The 24,997-nt window shown below is 44.1% G+C and overlaps 1 long non-coding RNA gene across 1 annotated transcript; it reads right to left on the reverse strand.

Annotated features, from left to right (window-relative positions):
* Positions 1 to 8,010: 8,010 nt before the first annotated feature.
* Positions 8,011 to 24,513, reverse strand: LOC149525324 (uncharacterized). Its single transcript, XR_016348622.1, has 3 exons — positions 24,375 to 24,513; positions 14,406 to 14,576; positions 8,011 to 8,154 (listed from the first exon to the last, which is right to left on the reverse strand). It is a non-coding gene; the product is annotated as an uncharacterized LOC149525324 (long non-coding RNA).
* Positions 24,514 to 24,997: the final 484 nt, after the last annotated feature.

Here is a 24,997-nt window from a genome sequence, read left to right on the forward strand (position 1 = left end):
TTATGAGCAGCTGGGGAAAGCTGGTCACCTGCCTCCTCCCCGCCCCTGTTGTTGTCAACTCTGGTCTGGCATCACAAGATCAGAGTTACAGAGGAGGAGGAGGAGCAGACTAGCCAGGACACCATGCCTGCCAACCAGGAGGTCATCATCAACCTGGATCTAGTCCCCCCATTCCAGGATCTCTCTCAGGGTTTGGACGATCCCAGGGAAGGCACCTCAGGTGAGTTCCATCACACAACAGCCTGTGCATGGGATGCACGTGGAGCACAAGTCTAGAGGACTCAGCTCCATGACACTCTCACACAGGAACCCATTGCTCCTTCTCACAAAAGGTTCCTGCACAGCTGGGACACCTTCCCATGACAAGCCACCACTAACGAGGCTGGGGACATGGAAACATACAGCAGTGCTGCACAGGGCACAGGCTCATGCCTGCACTCGGGTAGCATCTGCTCCTGGTCAAACGCAGTGATACAGAGACTGATCCCCTACATGGGAACCTGCTGGGGGAGTAAGGAAGAGGGGACCCCAGTAGCATTCCCTCCAGCAAGTGGCCTCTGCTGCTCACACACTCCTTCCCCAACACCCCGACCTCCTCCAGCAGACAGGGATAGAAGTTCTCTTTCATACCAATGCCGGACCTGGTATGTGTCAGACATAGTAGGAAACCAAGCAGCCTTCTCCCCCCTCCCACCTGCAGGCTCCTGGCCTGACTGGCACCTTCCCACACCTGCTTGTCCCCAGGACATGGGAGTAGCAAGGCTCCCCTAGGACATCTGTGACCCTGCAGGAAAGTGCTCACTGTCTAGACAACATATGGCTTTGCTCAAAGCACATCACCATCCTTTGAACTGAGACCTTTGGTGTCAGCTCAGAGACTAGGGCTAGGCTTCATACACAGTGTCTCCTGGGATGATGGCCCTTGCCACTTGTCTTCACAACTGGCCCATCTGCGAGCGTGGCACATCCACCACCTCCGATGCCATCAGCATGACTGCGCAAGCTCCGCAGGTGGAAAAAAATCTGCGAGGGCCTTCTGTGGGAACACATGGCCAGCTCTCATCAAAGCTCCAGAGGAGGGACTGGAAAGTGCCAGGAGAGGGCTGCTGACCGCGAGGAGCACTGAGCTGACCGGGAGCTGATGAAGGCCATGTGGGAGCAGTTGTCACATCAACACGAGGCCATGTGCCCATCAATAACATCAGTCATGGAGTGCCTGGCTGCATGTACAGAGCATGCCACCAGCCACCTCTCCACACCCGCCCCCCAGCTCCCTGCTCAACTCCTCTCTTCCACCCACATGGCTTCTCCTCCTAGTTTCCCGAGGGGCCACCGGGACCCCCAAACACATGGCAGTGAGATCTCCTGGGCAGATGAAGCCCCCCGGGATACCTGAGGCAAGTATCAGTCCCAGTCCCATCCCTGAACCCCTCTGCTCTCTCCTATCCCCTCCCCAGTTCTTTCTCCAGTCCCTCCTCTGTTGTATATCCTCCAAATAAAAATGCAAGTTGTCTTTTCAAAACAAAAAGGCTTTATTATTTGGTCTGCAGAGGAGGGGTGGAGCATGAAAGGTGCAGAAGCCCCTTGTGGGGAGGCCCAGGAGAGAGACTCACAGGCAGCAGCTCCCCTCCAGGCCTCCCAGATGAGCACAGCCCACTGATGTGCTCTCCGTATGGCAGCGATGTCTAGCTGTTTGTATGCTTTGGCCAGCCACTTAGCCTCTGCTTCCCACCCTGGCAGAAAAGTCTCCTCCTTCCTTTCTCATATGTTGTGGAACACACAGCAGGCCACCACCATGTTGGAGATGTTTCAGTTGCAACACTTTAGAGTGCTTTACAATTTACCTTCCCCTAACCCACTGGTTCATATGGTTGCACTGTGGGGTAGACAAGCCTCCATGTCCCCAATGTTTCTTGTCCCAAACTACTCCCTTGACTCTCTCCACACGCCTGATCCAGGTCTTGTCCCCTCTATATGCTAATCAGGCCATTTCCTCCTCCACTAGCTAAGGGCATTGAGATCATAGGAGAGACAAAATTCCTACGTTCAGTTCTGGTGTCAATCCAGATTTGCAAGCGCAAGGAAATCCTGGAGCGTGCCCAATGTGGACAAATTTTCCAAGATTTTCGCCACAAAGCTCTTGCAATTCTCTCTGATGCACGTACAAACTGATTTTTCAAAGGCTTACAACATGGTCAAATGTGGGTGGATTTTCAGAAATTACAGCAAAAGGCACATCTGTGACACAAAGCCTACCTCTCTGTCAAATTTCAAGTCCTTGCTCCGAAGCTTGGGGTAACGAAGCTTTTCAAAGGAAAGGTTGCAGGAATTCTTTAACTTAGACTAGAGGAAGATAGCATACATTTTGGCCTCATTCTCAGAAACAACTGAACAGCTTTGCCTGGTATTTTTCAAAAACATTAAGACTGAGGGCAAGGCGGACCCCATAGCATGGAAAAATTCAGCTCAGTTTCAATGTGGCAAAATTATTGACAGCTGTGCTAGGGTCTTATAATGGAAAGTTTCAGACGGTCTTAATATTAGGTGATGCTCCCAGTCCCACTGATAAACAAACAAGCTATTTATGCCTAGTCCTCCCTGCTTGGCTTCGATGTGTTTGTTCTGCAGAGACAGCTTGCAGAACAAACAACTTTCTTTTTAACTTCCATTCAATAATGGTGTTGTTGAATCTCAATTAAATCTTTGTTTGAGAAGCAGCCATACCCTCAGTGATGTGTATAATTAGAGTCATGATACAGTACTGCAGTGTGTACTGAAACATGACAGATGGTGATTAGTATTTTTAGAAAGAAGGAACACATGTATATCATTAGACTTAGGATGCACCTGTTGAAAATGCCACTCCTTTAGTCTGATAAAAGATAGCAAAAGCATGTTCAGGGGTAAAACAGAATAAAACAACCCTCCCCCAAAACTCAAAAAGAAGAAGAGCAACAACTCACCGGTTGTTTCACATGTACCACAATTACAGCACTATCCAAAATCAGTGACTGCCGCATAAAAATAATTCTTACTGTTGGGTGACTTGACAAAAATGAAATTGTCATATATAAAACTGATGAAATGGGTTGGATGTTACCTTTAATAAGGGGAAATAATCTGATTGTGAGGCAACCCCTAACCCTAAAAAACCATTCATGCTTAGTTTTAAAAGTGTAAAAATTTGTCCTTGAACAAATGAGAAGGAAGTGGAGCGAGGAGGCCGCTTTAAGGGTGAGGGGTCATGTTCCAGAGGAAAATGGGTAGCTCAGTGGGAGACGACATAGCAGTACTGAGGAGGATGGTACGGTTCTGTGGTGAAGCATGGCCCTGAGGCTTGACTTCAACAGGAGAGATGCTAGTGAGCAGAGTAGATGCTGAGTGCAGATGGGGAAGAGAAATGGCGGCAAGCTCATCAGACTTTGTGTGTCATAAAGAGTGATTGAAAATAGCCAGTGGAGAGGAATACGATCCCAGCTGCATTTGGGATTTGAAAAGGAAGGCACCAGGAGAGTCATAACTTGAGAACTGCAATGGTCAGAAAGCTCTGAGGGTATGTCTACACTAGCCCCCTAGATCGATCCAGGGAGGCTAATGAGGGTGATCAGAATTGCAAATCAAGCCCGGGATTTAAATATCCCGCGCTTGATTTGCATGTTCCCGGCCGGTCGCCATTTTAGAAACGGACTAGCCCGAAGTAACTGCCCGCGTCTACACGTGGCAGTGAAATGGGATTCCGGAAGAAAGCCCTTAAATTGAATTAGGTGGTAAACCTCATTCCACGAGGAATACCACCTAATTCGATTTAGGGCTTTATTCTGGAATCCCGTTTCACTGCCACGTGTAGACGCTGACAGTTACTTTGGGCTAGTCAATTTTTAAAATGGCAACCGGCCGGGAACATGCAAATCAAGAGCAAGATATTTAAATCCCGGGCTTCATTTGCAATTCTGTAGACGTATACTGAGAGAAAAGGCCAATCTTAGCACATCTGTCACAGTCAGCTGTATTTTTGGCTTCTTTTTCAGTCTCTTCAAGGGTACCCTTTTAAGACGATGCTAACAGCCTGCGCTTTGCTCGGTGTGCAGTCCTGTGACTTACCCTGCCTTTAAACCGGGTCTCCAAGCTACAGCATCCCTATTTACTAATGATGTTTTCTTACCAACTCCAACAATTGGGTATGGAATGAAAATGCAATGACTCCACATAGCTTCTTCAAAACAAAATGGATTTATTTATTCATAAAAACATGAGGGGGAAAGGGTTAAACCAAAAATACCTCTATGCCTATTACCTCATCTAATGCCACATCTAACTTAGTTCTCTCACACACACCACTGCCTCCTTCTGTCTCTCTCTCCTTTTCAGGGTTGAGGTTAAATCTTCATCTCATTTTCTTCCACTTGGATTGCCCTTGTCCCATGTCAGTGGCCTGGGCCAAAGTAAGTTTCCAAAGGCTTGAAACCTGTATTTTCCCTTAAGTATTAGTGATTGAGGTGTAACTAAAACCATTCCTGCAAATGTGGAAATCTATACAGGGCTGAGTTATCCTTTTGCACCCATGCAGAATGGTGTTCAAACAAATAGAAGTACACAACATCTTCAGAAAAAACAATGCACGTATCTCCCCCACGGTTTTAACAGACTCTCATGTGGAAGTCTGGTAGACTTGAGCCTGTGGTCAACAGAGCATGCTTAAAATCAAGTGGGACTTTTATAAACTACTTATGGGAATCATATCACTGCCCCTGAAATGCAGGCACCTCTAATGTGAAACATATCAACTGTGCTCCAAAAAGCATCCAAAAAAGATGCTAATGAAAAGTTCAATTGAAATTAATCTGACTGCTTTGGGTGGTAAGAAGTGCAAGGATAGCACTGCAAATGGCTGCCCCATTCTAGGCGAGGTACAGCAGGATAGGATGAACGTTGCATTGTTGCCATAAAATGGAGGAGACTAGTGCAGAGAAATCAGAAGTACAAAAGAGTGTGTTGAGAAGATGATTCTTCCATTTTTTCATACTAACCCATATGGGCAGGAGGAAGAAGACACTTTTGCATATGGAAACATGCTAACCAGAGGTCACAGCAGATGGGCTGCGGTGTATTTCCTTTCAAATGTGCAGAGTGCTCTTTATGGATGGAACCTGCTTTGGAGTGAGACAGGGCAAAGCAGAAAAGGTCAGTTATCTGAAAATCTGTCTGATGTCAGGGAGACACTGTGATCAGTCAAACACCCCAGAATTGGACCTTTTGCACAAACACTTTTGTGTGTTGTGGTGGGGGGATAGTTTGTCCCCATCATCTGATGCCCCAGAAACTGCTCAGAGACATTTTCATTTTGTGTACTGTCTGCATTTAGTCTAAACCCTCCACCAACACAAGAACAGTGCAACCTTTAAATTCCTACATCTCTCAGCCCCTCTTCATTAGGACCCTAAGAGGAGAAGTACCATTTTCTAAGGAGTTGCTTCATTCTGGAGTTAATTACACCCTCCCCCGCCATAACACTGTCCTTCTGGCTTTTATCAAGTTAGTCAGTGGAAGGCTAATTAGTTCCTTATATCCCCTGTCTCTCCTTCTGATTAACTAATTGTTCAATCAGCCATCACTGGGTGACCTAATTGAGGTTACAGACATTGATTAAGGAGCTAGCCCACCTGTCAGATCTCAGCTCTTTGTGACATGTGCCTTCCAGAACTATATTGTTTATTGAGTTTTACATACATTAGTACTTCCCATGTAACAAGTTAGAGCTGGATGAGACCCAAAACACTGAATCTGAACTAATGCAAACTTTAGGGAAGACTCAAATGTTGTGTCTTAGAGCTGATTTTAAACTAGTCCTGTTTGGATCACCATATCTGAACAATTCTGAACTTCGAGGATATTTAGATCCTGGGCTGGTTCAAGATAGCAAAGTGTTGACTTGGGTCTAACCTTAGTAATGAAGAATTAGTATCAGGACCTCAAGATTTAGGCTGACAGTGTACATTCAGTTTTTAATTAGTACTATTCCTTAGACATGTACATTCCCATTGGCTTATGTGGTCATTTGTTTAAGGCGGAGTAAAAATCTGAGGATCTGAATCATCATTAATTTCCTTGTATAGATTTTAAAAGGAGAAATCAAGGGGAGGGGAGAAGGACAAGACCTGGTATCATTTTGATCTAAATGTACAATTTAGTTTTTATTTCAGTATCTGAACTGGCATCACACTCAGAAGTTTGCTGTGCCCAGTTTTCCCTCCATGTACATTTCCAATATTTAGGTGCACATATAAGTGCTGACTTTCCCTCTAGCTGGGGGATGCTGAAACCCATAGCCCCCCGTTTGCCCCATTCCCCTAGTCCTGCTCCTGTTCTGCCCCCATTCCACTCCTTCCCCAAGCCCTACCCTTGTTCCGTCCCCACCTCACTCCCATTCACCTCTTTCCCCCAAACCCTGCCCCTGCTTTGCCTCCTCCCTTGAGCATGCTCTGACCCCACTCCTTCCTGGAGCTTCCTGAATGGCACAAATCAGCTGTTCACAGTGTATTGAAAGGGTGGGAGAGGAGATGGTCAACAGAGCCAACAGTGGGCAAGAGGTGCAGGGGGGAGGGAAGTAGAGGGGGAGCTTGGCTGCCGGAGGGCAGGGCCGTCCCTGGGCATATGCAAAATATGTGGCTGCATAAGGCACCTGAACATTTTGGGCACCAAATTTTCTGGTGTCCCTCTGCAGCCAGATCTACTTCTATGCCCAAAAATGGCCCTGTGTCCCTTCTGCTGCCTGGTTACTCTCTGGCTCCTCTCCCTGGATGATCTCTTCTCCCTGCCTCCTCCCCACAATACTCCTCTTGGCCAGCAGCTAGCCACTAACTGAGGGCTTCACCCTGCCAGACAGGTAGGGGAGAAAAACCCTCAGCATCTGCTGCTCTGGTCCCAGGGACGCTCCCAAGCTCAGGTAGAATCTGCGCCATAGAGGGGTGGAAGCCTTATGGGGAGGTAGTGGAGGGAATCCCCAGATGCCCAGCAGAAGCTGCATGCCAGGGTGGGAGTAATGGAGGGAAGATGCATGAGGAGGAAGGGAAGTTCATAGCCCCAGCAGAAGCCAGGCAGAGGGAGAGTGGCTTCATTTGCGGAGGGCACCATAAATTGTAAGGATGGTCCTGTTGTTGGGTGCTTAGCACCCACTCATTTTTCCCCATAGATGCTCCAGCCCCAGAGTACCCACAAAGTCAGTGCCTATGGGCACATACTGTAAAAACTTTCATTCTGAGGAGGGAAATAATGAAGGGTTCACTCCATCTATCTGGAGTACGAGTGAGAAGCAATCAGCTGTCTGATGCATTACTCTTGCCAACAGAGATGTCAATGCAGGCAGATGAGCCTTGACATTTTCCAGTACTACAGTGATATGCTAGCACTTTGTAAATTATTTGTAAAAAAAAGAAGTGACAGCAAGAGTTCACTGGAAATGAGCAGACTGACAACCAAAATATTTAAATAGTACAGAGGGGAAAAAGTAAAGTAGAAACAGGAGAAACAGCCATCATGTCTGCTATGGCTAATGATGACTTTCTTTAGCACATTTAAAAAGTCAGACATATGGCTTTTTTGTGTCTGCCAATTACAAAGTGACCATATGGCTGTCACAAGGCTATCAAACTTGTGGAGCTTATCACTAAGTTGCCTATGACACCATTAGAGGCCTGGTATGGTAAAGGAGATATAGGAAGATAAAACTGTTGCGACTGGCAGATACTGGTATTAAAGAATTACATACTAAATGTATTATGGTGAGCTAAATTAACCACCATTCAGAGGCATGAGCGTGAGGCAGGTTTATCAGTTTTTCCATACCTTAATGCCTGATGCCCAAGTTTCACAAATGCAGTCTCAACTATGGAAATTTTTCCCAAAGAACTTCCTGTTATAGTTGGGGGCTGAGGGAAAATGCTTAATTCTAAGACCTTCATACAAGTTGGCAAATAAATTATTAAAAAATAAGCTAGGTACAAAATTAGAAAATAGCGACAGCATCAAATAATTTATTTAAAACAAACAACCTCAAAAAATTTAGAATCGATTGGTAGAAAACTCAGGAAGAAGTGAGAGAGATTCATCTGATGAATAATTCATTATGAATTATTTGCCCAGCTCCAGAGTCCAGACCTGCATTTTGAGAAAAAAATGAAATGTTCATTTAAAAGGTACCAACATTAAAGTGGTTAATATCTAGGAAATCATTGCTGTTGATCTAAATTTATGGTGAACTGTATACAGAAATGGGGTGGCCAAAGACAGCAGGTTTGAGAACCTCATAAAAGGCTTGTTTGACATGACTAAGCAAGCTAGTGTCTCATTCTCCCTTTCTTATCATAGGTTCTCTGCACCTATATTGTTGACAATGAACAACAATACACAGTGTTACTAAAGAGAAAGTAAAGAACAAGTCTTCCAACTGAAATTTCAGGGCAAAATCTGGTTGCTATTCATAATAATTTTTATGAATTGGGCTGCCCAAATTGATAATTTATCAGGCATAGAGCACAAACTTTTGTTGAGACAGGACCCAGTGTGAAAGATATTGTATATACATAAGGCAAAACAGTCCTTACCCAAAGCACCGATCATCTAATAAAAACAAAGGAAAGGTGGAAGACACCCACTCCCGCCACGAATTCTGGCTTAGTGGGCCTAACCACACTATTCTCTAAAAACCACACATGACTAGACCTCAGTTTTATATCTCATCTTAAAGGATGTACTTCCCATTGCATGCTGCCCTCTACAGCGCTTGGAGCATTGTTAGTACAGCAAGCCCAAACATTCAGAAATCATCAGCTTTTCACACAAATCATGAGATTGGCTTTAAAAACATTACAATTTTCAAAAATACATTTGCAGTTGTTTTATTTGAGCATCTATTGTTCACATTTTTTAACTTTTCTCTGCAGCCACAAGGGTTATAAATTACCTTTCTTTAAAAAAATAATCAAAAGCGGAGATGCAGATAAAAACTCCACTGTTCCAAGAGGTGGGACTTTACGAAAAGAGCATCACACGTGCAAAGTTGGTAACACTACAGTGATTCAGTATTGATACAAAGAAAGGATTTAGACAAGAGCTGAGTGTTTACCTGGAAGGCTGCAATTTAATGCACGTACCAAATAAGCCCAAAGCATCTTAGCTCTGAGATTACAATATGTTCATGACGCTATGTTTGCTCCTTAATTATTTAATTCAAATAAGCAGGATGCAGTGTTTTGTTTATTTCTTGCATTGGATCCCACAATAGTATGGTGCAATTTTTAACAAATATTTGCAATCAATTTTCCAGAATATCAGCCGGAGTGGGGAAATGATAAAGGTTAAAAAAAAGACACCTTGTATAAGTTCTATATTACTTTATCAAAAGAATAACCATAAGCAAACATGATAACTCTGTAGGTATATACATATTACTGTATTACCTCTGTGTATGTAATTTCTTAATTGTACATGTCACATAATGAATCCTCTTTAGGGTATGCCCACACAGCAAAGAAAAACCTGGGGCTGGCCTGTCCCAGCTTTCTGGGCTTGCAAGACTTGAGTTGTTACATAAGAACACAAGAACGGCCATACTGGGCCAGACCAAAGGTCCATCTATCCCAGTAGCCCGTCTGCCGACAGTGGCCAGCACCAGGTGCCCCAGAGAGGGTGGACTGAAGACAGTGATCAAGCAATTTGTCTCCTCCCATCCTTCTCCAGCCTCTGACAAACAGAGGCTAGGGACACCATTTCTATCCCCTGGCTAATAGCCTTTTATGGACCTAACCTCCATGAAATTATCTAGCTTCTCTTTAAACTCTGTTATAGTCCTAGCCTTCACAGCCTCCTTTGGCAAGGAGTTCCACAGGTTGACTATGCGCTGTGTGAAGAAGAACTTTCTTTTATTAGTTTTAAACCTGCTACCCATTAATTTGGTGTCCTCTAGTTCTTCTATTATGGGAACTAATAAATAACTTTTCTTTATCCGCCCTCTCCACACCACTCATGATTTTATAGACCTCTATCATATCCACCCTCAGTCTCCTCTTTTCTAAACTGAAAAGTCCCAGTCGCTTTAACCTCTCTTCATATGGGACGCATTCCAAACCCCATATGTTGCAATTGTTGGGCTGTTTCATTGCTATGTAGATTTCAGGTTTGGGGTGCAGCCTCTCATCTGTCAGAGTCTTCAATCCCAGAAGTCTACAGAACAAACAGTTCTGCAGCCCAACAAGCCTGAGTTAGCTGTGTAGAAACACCCTTAATCTTGTTTTCTAGCTTTGAAATGCTAATATTTCTACAACTGCTTTGTAATAAGGGGGTCTGCCCCTTTCCAGGAAAAGGGGCTTGGGCCAGCCATCTCTGTTTACCTATCAGACCAAGGTGATGAATGCAACAAAGGGTCAACACAGCCCAGTTGAAGGGAGGCTGGCCCCTGTCACTAACTCTGGAGCAGAGAAAGCCCTGTGGGTTCCCACAGCCGGTGCTGATCAGAGGATTCTTACATTCCTTTGAGAGAGTTTTTGTTTGTAGCACTCCCGCCCCCCCCCCCCCCCAAGAAAGACCTGAAAAGACTTGGGCATGGTGTTAGTCCTTTTTGGCCTGGGGCAATACAGTTCAGCATGCCCACATGCCTATTCGCCAACCAACAGGTAACAAGACATAGACATTTTTGCCTTAGATATAATTTTCAGCTCTCCCAAACCTGAAGAAAACTATCTGAGCAACTATTAACTTTCAAGTGAAAGTGAAGCAAAAAACAAAAAACAAAAAAATTATTCAATGCTGTATTTGTTTTCAAGATGTTTAGAAACCTGAAAATGTAGATTTATCATGACACTGTGGTGTCATTCCAGTGAAAACTGGTGTAGTAATATGGGGCACATCTAGACTACATGGCTCTGTCGACAGAACCATGTCAAATAGTTTACTTGGCATAGTCAAAGAAGTGGGGATTTAAATCCCCGCTTCATTAAAATAAAAATGTCCACCGTGCTGTGCTGACCATCAGCTGATCCGGCACAGCGTGGCAGTCTAGACGCAGCAGACAAGGGAAGCCTTTGTCAACCGCTCCGGTAAGCCTCGTTTCACAAGGCATACCAAGTAGTGCCAGGTCTGGATTCAATATCTAGGGGTTTCTCTCCATCCATCCAACACAGAACTGGCTCGAGCCCCCATCCAGTAACCTGGGAAATTCACACGACATTCCTAAGTATCTCTGGGAGGCAATGCTTCCCCACTTGCATGCATAGAGTCTGAGCATAGAAAAGAAAACTTTAATAAAAGGGGAGAGAAGTAATGTGGCATTAATTTGGAGAAACACCACAAACAGAGTTCATAACCAAAACCATGAGTAAACGTCCCAGCTCGAGTAGGTTGGGAATGTCCTTTGCCTCTCAAATCCAGCTATGTAAATGTCCCCTTCACATGCCCAACCCTTCTCCGCACCCCAATCTCAGTCGCTGCCCTTGGTCAGGGCAGACCCAGAGTTCAGAGGTGCATCCGCAGAATTCACCTTCCATCCAGATTCTGGGGGGGGGGGGGGGGCGGTAGGGGGCATTTTACTCACTTGCTGCTCTCTGGTGTCGCTCTGCTGGCCACTCATTACACCTCGCCATCATTGCCCTGCTGGCTGCTCATTATGCCTCTCCATCATCACTCTGCTGGCTGCTCATCATGCTGCCACTGCTCTACAGACCACTCGTCATATCTTCCACTAGCTTGTGGTGGATTTGTCTCCAGGCCAAAATTAGGGTTTTCAGTTCTCGAGGATTTCAGCTCTTGCCCAAAAGCACAGTCTAGCCACAAGAGATTCCAGCATCCACTGGAGTAAATTTCAATACTGAAAGAGACTCCTCATGGAGCCTTTCTTTTGCTCTATCTTTGAAACGGTGGGGAGAAACAGGTTGAAGCAGTCTTACAGCTCATGCCTAGAGAGCCTGTAGTCTGCTGACTCACCTCCCTCCCAAGCTTAATCTTGCTCTGGAAGTTGAGCCTCTGTCCATCCAAGTGTATTTACACTGACAGGGTCTCTCCTTTTGAACTGAGTTAAATGCAGCCTGACTTTTCTGCACTCCCACAATAACTGCAAGCATTGGTGATCACATCTCACGATTTCTGCATTTAGTGTTAATACAATTTGTGACCCCACAAGAGCCAAATTGGTTCCAATGGGTAAAACCCATTCTAACAGCCAAATATCCAACACATCTAAGCAAAGCAGGGGCAATCTGTATTTATGTAAGTACACCCAGGTTTTCTCTCCCACTTTGGCTGGCCATAATGGAAGCATTGATTCATGCCCTCCTTATATAAGGAAGAAACATGTAGCAATCAGAAAAAGTTTGTGAATTTAAAAGGTTCTAAATAAGGTCAAAGTCCCTTTTTGGTGACACTCCTCTGCCTGTGAATGGCTTAGAGGATGTGGGATGAAGCAGATGCAGGAGTATGTGAGGGACACATGCAAGAAAGAACAGGAGGCAGGGCAAAGTGATCTATCCGAGGGCGTTTACCATACCAAGACAATCCCCTGCTTTTCTGTCTGCTGATTCCAGTCCTCTTCCTCTAGAACAGTCACCTCTGGGGTCAACATGAACAGAGGAAGTGAGTAAATGGGCTAAAGGGGAGACTTTCGGGAAAAGAGGTGAAGAAGGCTAGGGGACTGAGCTCGTAGAGGAGATGTCAACACTACGCTTTTCCTTCTACCTGGATATTTTGAACAGTAATATAAAGTAACTGTGGGAACTCTTTGATATCTGTTGGTAAATATTGACTTTTAATGGTTGCTACTGTATCATGTGAATTTGTAAATACACACACGCACACAATATTGAATTACAGTTACATTCACCAGTGCTCCCTTCAAACAAGTCTTTGCCATGACCTCAAAGCAGCACCTGTTGCAGTACTGATTTGATGATGTATTATTACATCCTCCCCAAAGTCACTGACTTGTGTACTCTTTCTATCTTGGATAGATTGTTATCACATTAAACAAAATTTGCCTGTCAAACACTAATTAGATAAATGAATGAAATGCTCACTAGCTTGCTTTTAATATGACTTCTGCCTTTGCTGTCAGCTTTATAATGATCTCACTTTGATCTTTCCAAAAACTGGGATCTGACAGGTCAGCCTCTAATCCAGTATCAATTGCTCCCTGCTGTTCCTTCTGTTAGGAACAATAATACAGCCATTTTTTTCTTGAAATACTGCTTCAGTTGGCAAACTGAGATCTCTTAACATGGCTCATTTAAACGTTACTCCCCCTGCAGAAAAAAGCAAGTGAAAACTGTTTCTGAAATGCATTCTTAAACTCTGCACTCATGCCTGTGTGAAGCATGAAAACCAGTGTCTCCTGTACTTTATCAGCATTAAATCCATATTTCCTAGAAGTGAGAGCAAAGCTTAAAGGTCTCTGGGAGGCTGCTTGGATGCATCCGGTCTTTTTATTTCCCTTTTATTTAATGTCTCTCAAAAGCATGTGGAACAATGAATAATCAAGAATAAAAAGAGCAGCACCTGTGTGATGCCGTCATTCAATCCATTGTGAAACCAAACAAACTTGCTTGGGAAATTTCTCATTGTTGTCTCATAAAGCACCTGTGTCTAGAATGATTAATCGGTTCACTGAAAAAGAATGAGCCAAATTTGCCTTTCAGTTACACTGGTACAACTCTGTTGATATCAACACATTTGCCTGGTGTAACTGAGAGCTTCTGGCCCATTGCCTGCAATGAATAAAATATGGCAATCCATAGATTTGATATTATGTTCTCCATTGAGTACTTTCCTTTCATGTAGGCAGACTGACTGATAAGCAAAGAGCTATTGTCTGAATGATTCTAAAGTTTCTATCATCCAGAGAAGAATCTCCCTCCCAGAGAAGGACAAAAATGTTGTTTCAACAATAGCAATCTTTAGGATCAATAGAGGTGAGAATCTTCAGCTCCCTATGGCATTATCATAGGATATAGCAGCCTCTCTGGATTTTAATATAACCCAGGAGCCTTAGCCTAGAGGGTGTATTAAAGGGCATCAATAGAATTTAGATGTCAGACATGGCTGTTAGCCAATTACAGTTCAAGGATTCAACTCCATCCCTGGGCATCTCTATACATACCGCAAGATTGACATTCTAGAGGTTGATCTTCTAGCGTTCAATTTAGTGGGTCTTGTATAGACCCATAAAATCAAATGCTGAGGGCAGCCCTCACTGGCATCCAAAGCTCCTCCTTTTGTAAGGAATAAGGGAAGATAGTGGGAGTGTGTGCTCCTGTTAGCCTCACAGTGTGTGGGCACTGTCAAGACTCGGCTTTAAGGTACGCTGACTCCAGCTGCACATTTTTGTGTATCTTAAGATGACTTTCCCAGTCTAGAATAGACCATACCTTTGTGTTTATTATATGCCATGCCCATCAGAAACAAAGCCTTTGGCCACCTGCTGGAGCACCAGAACCAACGTTTTCGGAAATCTTTATAGTCCAGGGTTACCAATGTATTGGGCTGAGCATGGGACAGGAAAGCCATCCTTCTTGTTGCAACCATCACTTTGCTGGTAGCTTAAGAGAGAAAAAAAACAAGAAAATTAAGAGAAGCTCTGAGTTTGGAAGGCTGCTCCTCTTCTTGATTGGTTCCTATCAGGCTGGTGGAGGAAGTGTGAGGGTAGCACACACTTCAGATGATAGCTGACGGTGAAGGAGAGAAGTAGGGTGGGTGGGGAAACTCCTGTCACCAGCTCATAAAAACTCTTTAGTCAGGGCTCTGAAGCTGGGGAACAGAGAGTCTAGGAGTTCCTTTTAGACTGCCTGCCAGCTTGTCTTACACAGCTACCTACTCAGACTGGTTATTCTCTGCTCCTGCTGGAGGACACAGGTAGCATAAAGACCTCATGGGATGCTTCTTCCTCTCCTCTGCTCTGGATCCCTCTGGGGTAGAGAGAGGAAGCTATCAGCTGCTTTCCAACAGCCCTGTTTTGGCCAGAACCATCTGACTTTGAACCTCAGGAAATCTTTATCCCTGTCCCTCACATCACACAGTTTCCTAGCTACCTCTGCTCTGTGCCAGGTGTTTCTCTTAGCTGCAGGCACATGCCTGGCTCCACAATCTAACCTCCTGCAATTGGTGGGTGCTCAGGGCTTTTTAAAATCAAGGCATTTGTTTTGGTGCCCAAATATGGATTTTAAGAGTCTAGCTTTAGTCTCATTTTCTAAAATCTTGGCCATCATTGTATTCTGTTTTAGACAAGATGTCAGGGTAACATTTTGCAAGAAATGGAAGGCTCTTTCTATACAGTTTCTGTGACCCTGAAACCCCTTGTCAAAGGGAAAAGAACAGGGGACAAATAACTCTGACCACAGACCTGGCAAATGCACTACACCAAATACATCTTATAGGATATTTATCCATAAACATATAAATTATCTATACAGCCAGCTTACAATCATTGTGAGATGTACATATGAGTAATGTTTAAGGAATCATGTATTTATACTGAAAGTATACTCAATGGACTTGAAATAAATAATGTATCTCAGTGATGTCTACTTAGACAGGAGAGAATTGTCATCCAATCCTGTTTAGCCAGTGAAGCAATGAAAAGCGCCATTGTTAAGCCTTGCTCAGTCCCAAGACTCGCAACAGAAAATCATTAAAGGCAACTGCAAACAACTGAATCCACCTAAAGGTAAGAAAGGAACAGTACAAGACATTCATCACCTTGTCAAAATATTTTCTTAAAAAACTTTCAGAATAACACAGAGGAGGGAGAGGTCCTCAAGATCTTTTCACTGAGGAGATATTTTGAGGACTGAGGCACTCTCATGAAAATGTTGATCCTGGTTCTCGTGAAGTCAGCCAGTTCTGCAGACTGACCTTTGGAGGTGGCTGATGCCTACTTTATTAGATAGGAAAGACAATTATTAAAAAGTGTAGACTCAGGCTCACATTTGCCAATTTTGTTTTGTATTGTAACTATGTTTCCATCAATCTTTTTCTAGTTAAATATATTTTTTGTTCTTTAATAAACCTGCTTTTGCTTGATTCTAAGTGTTCACAAGTGATGTTTAATTTACAGGAGTGGTGGCTTAAGATAAAACTTGTAAATTGGGCACACTGCTCCTTTTGGGACGGAAGTTCTGGGATTTCTATGTGTAGACAGTGTTTGGGATTTGTGTATCACAGAGGAACAATTCAAAGAGACTCTGGAACCTATGCACCTATTGTTAAACTGCATGGTGACAGGGCTGGTCTAGTCTAGATAAGAGTATTTGAGTGACAAAGGCTGGTGGTGGAAAGTCAAAGACTGGAAACAAAGTAATAAAAACAGCCTGAGAAATGGTGGGAGAAAGAGAACATGAAAATAAAAGTCAGAAAAAGAGAAAGGAAGAATAAAGAGTGTAGTTCTGAAATTCAGATAATCAAATCTCACTACAATTGATCTTAGTCAAAAAGCCGAGAAACCCAGGAATACAGTATAAAACTTTTTCCTTGCATGGCTCCTCCAGCCTATTCATAAGCTAGAAACAATTGTGGGTTGCAAGTAGGATGAATTCTACCCTAGTCCTAGGCTTGTCCCTAACACTAAAGTCTACATTGATTTCAATGCAGGAAACACTTTAAATTATACACAAATATTATGCTATTACTCACATATTTGCAATGGTTTGTTAAGTATACTCTTATTTATGCAACATTTACTAAATCTGAGGTCCTTAGCTATTCAAAGTAAGGGGTGCAAAAGTATTAATTACACAGTTATTAAAATGTACATATAGAGAATTGGAAGCGACTGTCTAGGAAGGAGTATTGCTGAAAGGAATCTTGGGATCATAGTGGACCACAAGCTAAATATGAGTCAACAGTGACACTGTTGCAAAAAAAGTAAACATGATTCTGGGATGCATTAACAGAAGTGTTGTGAACAAGACACGAGAAGTCATTCTTCTACTCTGCTCTGCTCTGCACTGATTAGGCCTCAGTTGGAGTATTGTGTCCTGTTCTGGGCACCACGTTTCAAGAAAGATGAGGAGAAATTGGAGAAGGTGCAGAGAAGAGCAACAAGAATGATTAAAAGTCTAGAGACCATGACCTATGAAGGAAGACTGAAAGAATTGGGCTTGTTTAGTTTGGAAAGGAAAAGACTGAGAGGGGATAATATAGCAGTTTTCAGATATCTAAAAGGGTGTCACAAGAAGGAGGGAGAAAAATTGTTCTCCTTGGCCTCTGGAGGATAGGACAAGAAGCAATGAGCTTAAACTGAAGCAAGGGATGTTTAGGTTGGACACTAGGAAAAACTTCCTGTCAGGGTGGTTAAACACTGGAATAAGTTGATAGGGAGGTTGTGGAATCTCCATCTCTGGAGATATTTAAGAGCAAGTTAGATAGACATCTATCAGGGATGGCTTAGATGGTACTGGGTCCTGGGTCGAGGGCAGGGGACTGGACTCGATGACCTCTCAAGGTCCCTTCCATTTCCAGTGTTCTATGATTCTATGTATTTCAGTGATTGAAGGCGACCATCCATAGCTGTAAGAAAAGGATACAACTAATGGAATATTTATTGAAGTTTGACCCATCATTTAAAATGTTAGTGAAGGTATGCTGTGTTTTGTGATGTGTCATGTGAAATTGTTGACATCAGCTCTACATTCTGTCTTCGTACTTACATTTCTTGACCCTAAGTATTCAAGTATGGATAAAAGACTGTAAGTACAGAGACACAATCTGGCATGGACTGCATGGAGTTTCCTTGAAGGGGAGCAGCCCCAGCCAAACCACTCTTCGGTCAGAACTTAGGGCATGATCCATTCAGCCACTTAGTTGATCCTGAGTTATACTTTTGTTCTCTCATTTTAAGACTATACTTCCTGTAACCAGAGCTGTCCTGTTCATAGGAGAGTTTGGGAGTCCTATGGAGTCCGCCTGAACTATCTTATGGATGGGAACCAAGGAATTACCTGGGGCCTAGCACAGAGTAGCAGCACCCACCTCACACTCACCACAGAAGCAAGAGCCAGAGTGGCCTGGCAGCCATCAACACTTACCCCACCTCACCACCCTCTCCCTGCCTGCTGCGCTTGGCTTCTCCACAGCAGCAGAATGCGGAACGGCCTGGCCTCAGAGTGCTCCACTTCCTGCTTCCAGGGAGAAGTCAAGCACAGAGAGTCAGCAGGCGTTGGCGGGGCAAAGTGAAGCAGGCTGCCAGGCCACTCCAATTCCCTCCACCATGGTAAGTGTAAGGGAGGGGGAGTGACACCTACTGCTGCCCTGCACCAGGCACCTGGTAATCCCCTGACTTGCATCATGCAGGGGGGAGGCAAGAGGTGGAGCAAGGATGGGAAAGAGCATGATGGGGTGGAGTAGGCAGATGGGTCGGAGTTTTTCCAGGATACCTCCACTATCCTGGAAAAACCCCACAGTGTAGAGATAGCCGGGGTTGCCTCAGGTCCCATGACCCCCTAGGGATGGCTCTGCCTGTAATCCAACATTCTTCATAGTTTCTGTTAACTAAGTATAAATCAAGCTAGGACAAAATAAGAAAGCTTGGTTTGGAGGATACAGGACAATGTAGGCCACTAGTTTTTTTTAAAAAACTGTATATAATTCAGTGATAACAATTTACTACATTCCAGGGTTTGGCTGACTGTATCAAGTTTTGACCTTTGTTACTGGAATGAAAATTGCTGAGCAATGACTCAGTTTCACAAGCAATGCAGTTTGCTTTCATAATTAATCACGGCATTCTATTTATAGGTTTATAAGAACTGTTTTGGTTTCCGGATGCTGGCAACGTCAAGTTCACAAGCTCCTAAAAAAGGTACAATAAATGTGTCATCTGCAATACTGTACATTCTCTTCACCTTGGTATGTAATGATGAAAGATATATTGGTGCTTTTGTACAAGTGTTTCATTAACTATAGAGATAACATGAGAAATCAGTCCACTTGCTTTTTTCAGAATATTGCAACATGATCAATACATTTGGACTCATCTAGACTACATTCCTCTGTCGAAAGAGGGATGTAAATGAGCCCAATCTAAAATGTAAATGAAGCACAGATTTAAATATCCTGTGCCACATTTGCATATTCGTGACCGATCGCTGTTTCGAAAAATGGTATTTTGAAAATGAAACCAGAGTCTAGATGCTTTTTTTTTTTTTTTTTTTTTAAACAATTCTTTTTGGAAAGAACCTGTACTCCTGAAAAAAATGAGTATGGGTTCTTTTGAAAAAGGGTGTTATTTCAAAAGAACCTCTGTCTTGTTTAATTTGCAGATTGTAAACAAGACTTTACAGTCTGGTCAAGTGCATTGTTTATTCAAATTATAAAATAATTTTCGTCATTTTCACATAGTGAAAGTCAAGTGAGGAAACCCCTGCAGTACACAATGAGGAGAAGAGGGGGGATATTAGCCATGTAGTGACCCCAGAGCTCTTTGAAACTCCCACAATGATAAGCCAGTTCCACCATGAAACACATCCAACAGTTACCCTGCTGCACCTACTCACTCTGTAGCTGAATCTTTCCTTGGTTCTGTCTCGGTGCTCAGTGTATGGTTTCATGAGCCAGAGGAGTAAGGTGTAGGCTGAATTACTATTGTTATTTCAATCCCATCAATATGAATGTGCTGGTTGGAGAAGTTTGCATATCCTCCCCTAGGGCCTGTCTACACTGGGGAGTTATTTTGAAATAACAGGGTGAGCATCCATACTTCCAATCCTGTTATTTCAAAATAATGGGCTTATTATTTCAAAATAAGTAGTCCTGGTTGTGAAGAGGAATATGCTTATTTCAAAGTAGTTATTTCGGGAGTTATTAATTCAAAATAACTTATTTCAAAAATAACTTGCCAGTGCAGACCTAGTCCAACAGATTTTGGAAAAGTCTTGTGTTCTTAATGATACAAGCATCATGCACCTTTTCTTAGCAGCCCACATAAATACCAGAAAAGGGCTCCTTTCTGGTTATGTACTCAGCGGCAAAGATTGGAGGGAAGGGCGCCAGAATAGAGATGTGTGCCATCTATTGCTCCACTTTCATTTGTGAACCCCTTTGCTTCAAATCAGTCTTTTTCTGTAGGTTGTCAAAAATCCCAGTAGAACATGCTTAATGGCCTTGAATATTTGGGAGCGGGGGCACACAGTATCTTCTGTTGATACTTCCGCATGTGGTGAAGACATGTGTTATGGGCGCGCCACTCATCGTTAGTTGGGTGCCTCCTCTTGGTCGCTCTAGGGATTAGTTCTCAAAATACCCCCTCCTGTGATCTGCATGTTGTTATGCCATCTCTGCAGCTCTCCTGTCCCATGAGCCGCAGTGTCCTCTTCACAACTCAGTCCTCTGGCTAGATCACCCAGTCCTGCACTACTCTGTCACTCTCACAGTGACCCAGGCAGTCCTCCTGTTCACTGCCCTGTGCAGGGACCCTCAACCCAGCAGTTTATGGGCTTTCCTTTCCCAGCCCTCATTGCTCCTTCCATGGTTTGCTTCCTACAGCTCCTGATTCCCTTCCTTTCTGTGGGAGTACCAGCTCTAAACCCTCCTTCCTCTTCCCAGGAAGTGACTGCCCTTTCCTAGGAGCCCTTGTCTGTTGCCAGCTTCCTAGCTTAGCAGAGCCCACCTATACGAGAATAGCTGAATCTGCTTGCAATCAATTCCCTATTCCCAAGCTCCACCTCCAGGTGCATCCTCTGGAGTTAACAGGCTTATCTGGCCATTTAACCCCTTCCACATAACAAACATGCCCCAGCAGTATGCAAGAGGCAGCAGCTGTACAGCAAAAAAACTTCAACCAAATTCTGTAGCACTGAACACTAAAACTAGTCCAAGTATCTGTTTTGATGTTGACTGGGAATTAGCCCCTCAGCCCTGGAGCCCCCCCCCCCTTTCAGCAGGTGTCACACCTAGGTCAGTGCCCCTGCACTCTGGGGTCCTCCCTTCCCAGGGAACCCCAATTCTCCTCTGCCCACCTTCCCTCAGTGGCCTATTGCTCTTCTTCATGTAGCCTCTGCCAGAGGGGCAAACTGCAGTCTGAAATGGCCACTCATCATTATGTAAGGGGACTGTTAGCCCCTTACTAAAACACATTGGGAGTTTCTGGTTAGCCAGCTCCCAGTACCAAAAGGGAAAGGGTCCATGAGAAATCAGGCCCTGGACTGACAGTCCCCAGGGACAAAGGTCAGCCTGATTGACAGGTTGGACAGACCAATGAGGGAATTAGGTGGCCAGGTCCTGTCCTCCGTGAGAGCTGGGATTTTCTGGGTCTCTGAGTCAAAAGGGGGAGAGAGCGAAGAAGAGGAGCAAAGAAAGCCAGCTGTGCTGAGGAGAAGACCTGCAGCGACAAAGCGCAGACCCTGTGCTAAGAAGCAGATCTGCAGTGACCGGAGCCAAAGGGTCAGAGAAGCAATGCTAGGAGCTGGAGGCTGGCAAAACAACATAGTCTGCAACTGGGTGTGGTGAGCAGCTGGGACCAGTGAAAGGGGGAAAAGAGGCTCTGGGCAGGGACACGCCTCCAGCCAAGAGGCCCTGCAGGCCAGACTTGGAGAGGGATTGTAACTCCAACTAGGAGAGGGGTCCTGCCAGCTAGAGCCTGAAGTCATGTGGTCACTGCCAAGGCAAGTACAGGCAGTCCCCGGGTTACGTACAAGATAGGGACTGTAGGTTTGTTCTTAAGTTGAATTTGTATGTAAGTCGGAATTGGTACATATTGTAGGGGAAACTCTAGCCAAACATTTCTCCAGAGCTCAGTTTTATTCTCCCACACCTCACTTCCCTCAGTCCTTTATTCTCAAGCTGAGGTGTCTGCTGAGAAAAACCGCTCCGCATCTCCCTGTTCTTCTGGGGGTGGGGGAGCGCTAGCTTCGCGTCTCCCTGGTCTGCTGGGGGGAAGCAGCTAGTGCCGGGTTGCCTCACCCCGTTTGTAAGTAGGGATCCAATGTAAGTCGGATCCATGTAACCCGGGGACTGCCTGTATGTCCAACTGCAGCCCCCCCTGCAGCACAGCCAGGGCCTGAGAAAGAGCCCTGGGACCTATAAGGAACAGACTGTGAACTGTCCTTACACTCTGCAGACTGCTGTGTGTGATGACCCTGTGCCACAGAGCAGGGCTATGTGTTCTCTTTTAACCTCTCTCATTTTTTGCTTATTCCTTTCTTTTTAATCAGTTGCTATTTAATAAATTGTACTTGCTTTGAACTGTATGTAATGATCACTGGGTCAAGAAAGCATCCAGTGTGAAGAGAGCACGCTGGAGTGGGAACACTCTAGCCCCTGCGCTAAGTAACTATATTGGAGACTAAGCCCCAAAAAACCTGGGCCCAGCCTTGTTGGGATTTCAAGGACTCTGCTGCTCAGGAGAGTGGAAGGGGAGCCCTTAGGGTCAGGGAGGCCTTTGGGTAAAAGAAGTGGGAGCGGGGACTCAGATCCTTTCACTGGTCCATTTCACCAGGGTAGTATAGAGGCCAGGAAAGTTCCCCACAAAAGCGGGACCATTCCCCCAGTTACAATTAGCAAGGAGGCGTTGACCTGCTGCCTTTGCCTACCATGGCTGTTTCCCTGCAGCCCCAGTAAATGCAGGCTTTGCCCTCAGGCCCTGAAGCCTGGGAGTGAGGTCAGTCCAGAGCACCTCAGCTCTTCTCAGGAAAGCTCCATCTTCTCCGGCAGCCATGGCCCTCCTGCTCCCCAGGTAAAGCAAGAGTGTGGGTATTTTCCTTCACTCCAGGAGCCTTTGTTTATACAGCCCCAGCTGAGTCCACAGCCCAGCCCTCTCCCAGGGCTGGGTTTTCCCCTTAAAGGGCCAGCGTGGGGCAGATGCCCTGTCACAGATGTGAAATGTGTCTCTCATATGCGTCCATATAACAAACCAATGCTTGTATATTGACAGCATTGTATTAAGTAGAAGAGCTGTGGGGTGGGTTCTAAGAGTACTAACAGGTAGTGTTGCCAGATGGTTTAACAAAAAATACCAACACCCCCCGCCCAAAAAAAAAACCACTGGGGAAAAATTCTCTTGAGAAAAAAAAAAGGGGGGGAGGGGAGAGCAATGTTGCTAACCAAGAAAAAAAACCGAGAGTTATTAATCAAAAAATAAAAATAAAATAAAATAAAATAAAAATAACCCCCCAGCATGGCCTCTTTAAGAAATGCCTTTGAGGCTTTTTTGTCCTAACAGGCTGCCAGTGGTCCTCCGCCATCTTGTCTCCCTGTGGAACCACGTAAGCACAGAATTTTCACCTCCTGGCTGGTAAAAAATGAGAAAACATTGGACATTTTAGGTGTCTGGTATTTTCTGAATTTTTTACCACCAAACAGGAGGTGAAAATACCAGACTCTCCGGGTCAATACCAGACACCTGGCAACCCTACTAACAGGGGACAAGTTGGGTAAATCAAGCTAGGAGGTGGGTAAGTAAATCCCACTGTCTCCTTTTAAAGCTGGGAGAACTGCTTTAGAAAGGGTTGGATTCTGATCTCCATGGAACTACAATACATTTACTTTTATACGAATGAAGGGCAGAATGTGGCCCTCTTAACTTTCAAACTTTATTTTCTTAATGTTGCAATGTCTCATCAACGTTCCTTTTTAAAAGTTGTTACAGGCTAACAAGTTCCCCATTTCCTGGGAATAGGTCTGTTTAGATACTACTAGATTAGCAAATTCAGTGAATCCAGATTTTGGCTTTTGCAATATTTTCTGAATGCTGAAAGTCATTAGACTTCCATGTTTTCCTCCCTGTGAGTCTCAGGGTATGATTTTGTGGTGACCTGATGTCATACTCAACCACAGAAGCCCATGATCTAATACACCATAATTGTTTAAAAATATAATGTCAGCCACATTGGTTTCCTATCCTCACAGGAAAAATATTCATCTCAAAGAAACCTTTTTTCCTCTTAAATATGGGCTCTTAAAGATGGCATTTAAAATACCAAGTGAACCACAAGGATTACAGTTATTAAACTGGCATGGACTTGATGCTTTTTTCCCCTCATTGAGAAAAATGAAACATCTAGTACATCATTAAACTATCGTAGATCACATACAGAAATTTGTGGGCCTAGGTTTTATTCACACTAAGGATGCTTTTTTATCACTCTAGCAGTTCACCACCTTTGCACTGCCAGAGTGAGGTAAGCAAGAATTAGGCCTTGTGAGTGTCATATATGATTTTTTAAAAATAATTTATAACTTTGAATTTTCAAAAGTTATGGTCAGAAATGGGTAAAACTTAATACAGCTAGTATAATTTTTTTTTTTGAGAATTATGTGAGAGACCATACTACAGCAACATTTCTAATCATTACTTTGTTTTCAGAAACTGGGATTCCATAGATTTTTAATTTAAACTACAGACTCACCATTTGTGTTTGGAGAAAAATAAGTTTATCTTGAAGTCCAGCCCTTTTCCTCAGGGCTTGTGTCCTGTAGAGCTTTCCGGCTTTTTTGCTTTGCCTCACAATGGATGCATTCCCATATATAAATAATAGTGGGACCCAGCAGCACTCCAGAGGCAGAATAAAGATTGGAATTTCCCAGGTCATGCTCTGGAATCCAGCTGTCTGCAAGACATGTGGTAATCTCTCTAACTAGAAAATATGTTTACAGCTGTTTTTTGTTTTCGGAGACATGTTTAATGTCACTGTCTAAATGAATCCATTCTTGACAGACCAAGAAGAGCAGTCGAGAGTACCAGAGAGGAATTTGAAAGCACGTTTCCATATTTCCCCCACTGGGTCCCATGTATTGCTTTCCCCAATATATAGTTTAGAAAAAAATCACCATTAGAAGAATCATGACAGTTTCATCTTCAGACTAGATTCAGGAGGGGACAGTGCACCCCAAGATCAGTACTTCATCTGACTCAAGACAGCATGCTTGAGTCAGGAAAGAAAGCTGGTGCAATGTTCATATTTAACAGACAGCAGCATAGGATGCTGCATGGCAACAAACTCACAGCTAAAGTGCTGCAACCTATACCTAG

Source organism: Pelodiscus sinensis, chromosome 2 (genome assembly GCF_052426305.1).
Source record: "Pelodiscus sinensis isolate ZL-2025 chromosome 2, ASM5242630v1, whole genome shotgun sequence".
Taxonomy (NCBI): domain Eukaryota; kingdom Metazoa; phylum Chordata; order Testudines; family Trionychidae; genus Pelodiscus; species Pelodiscus sinensis.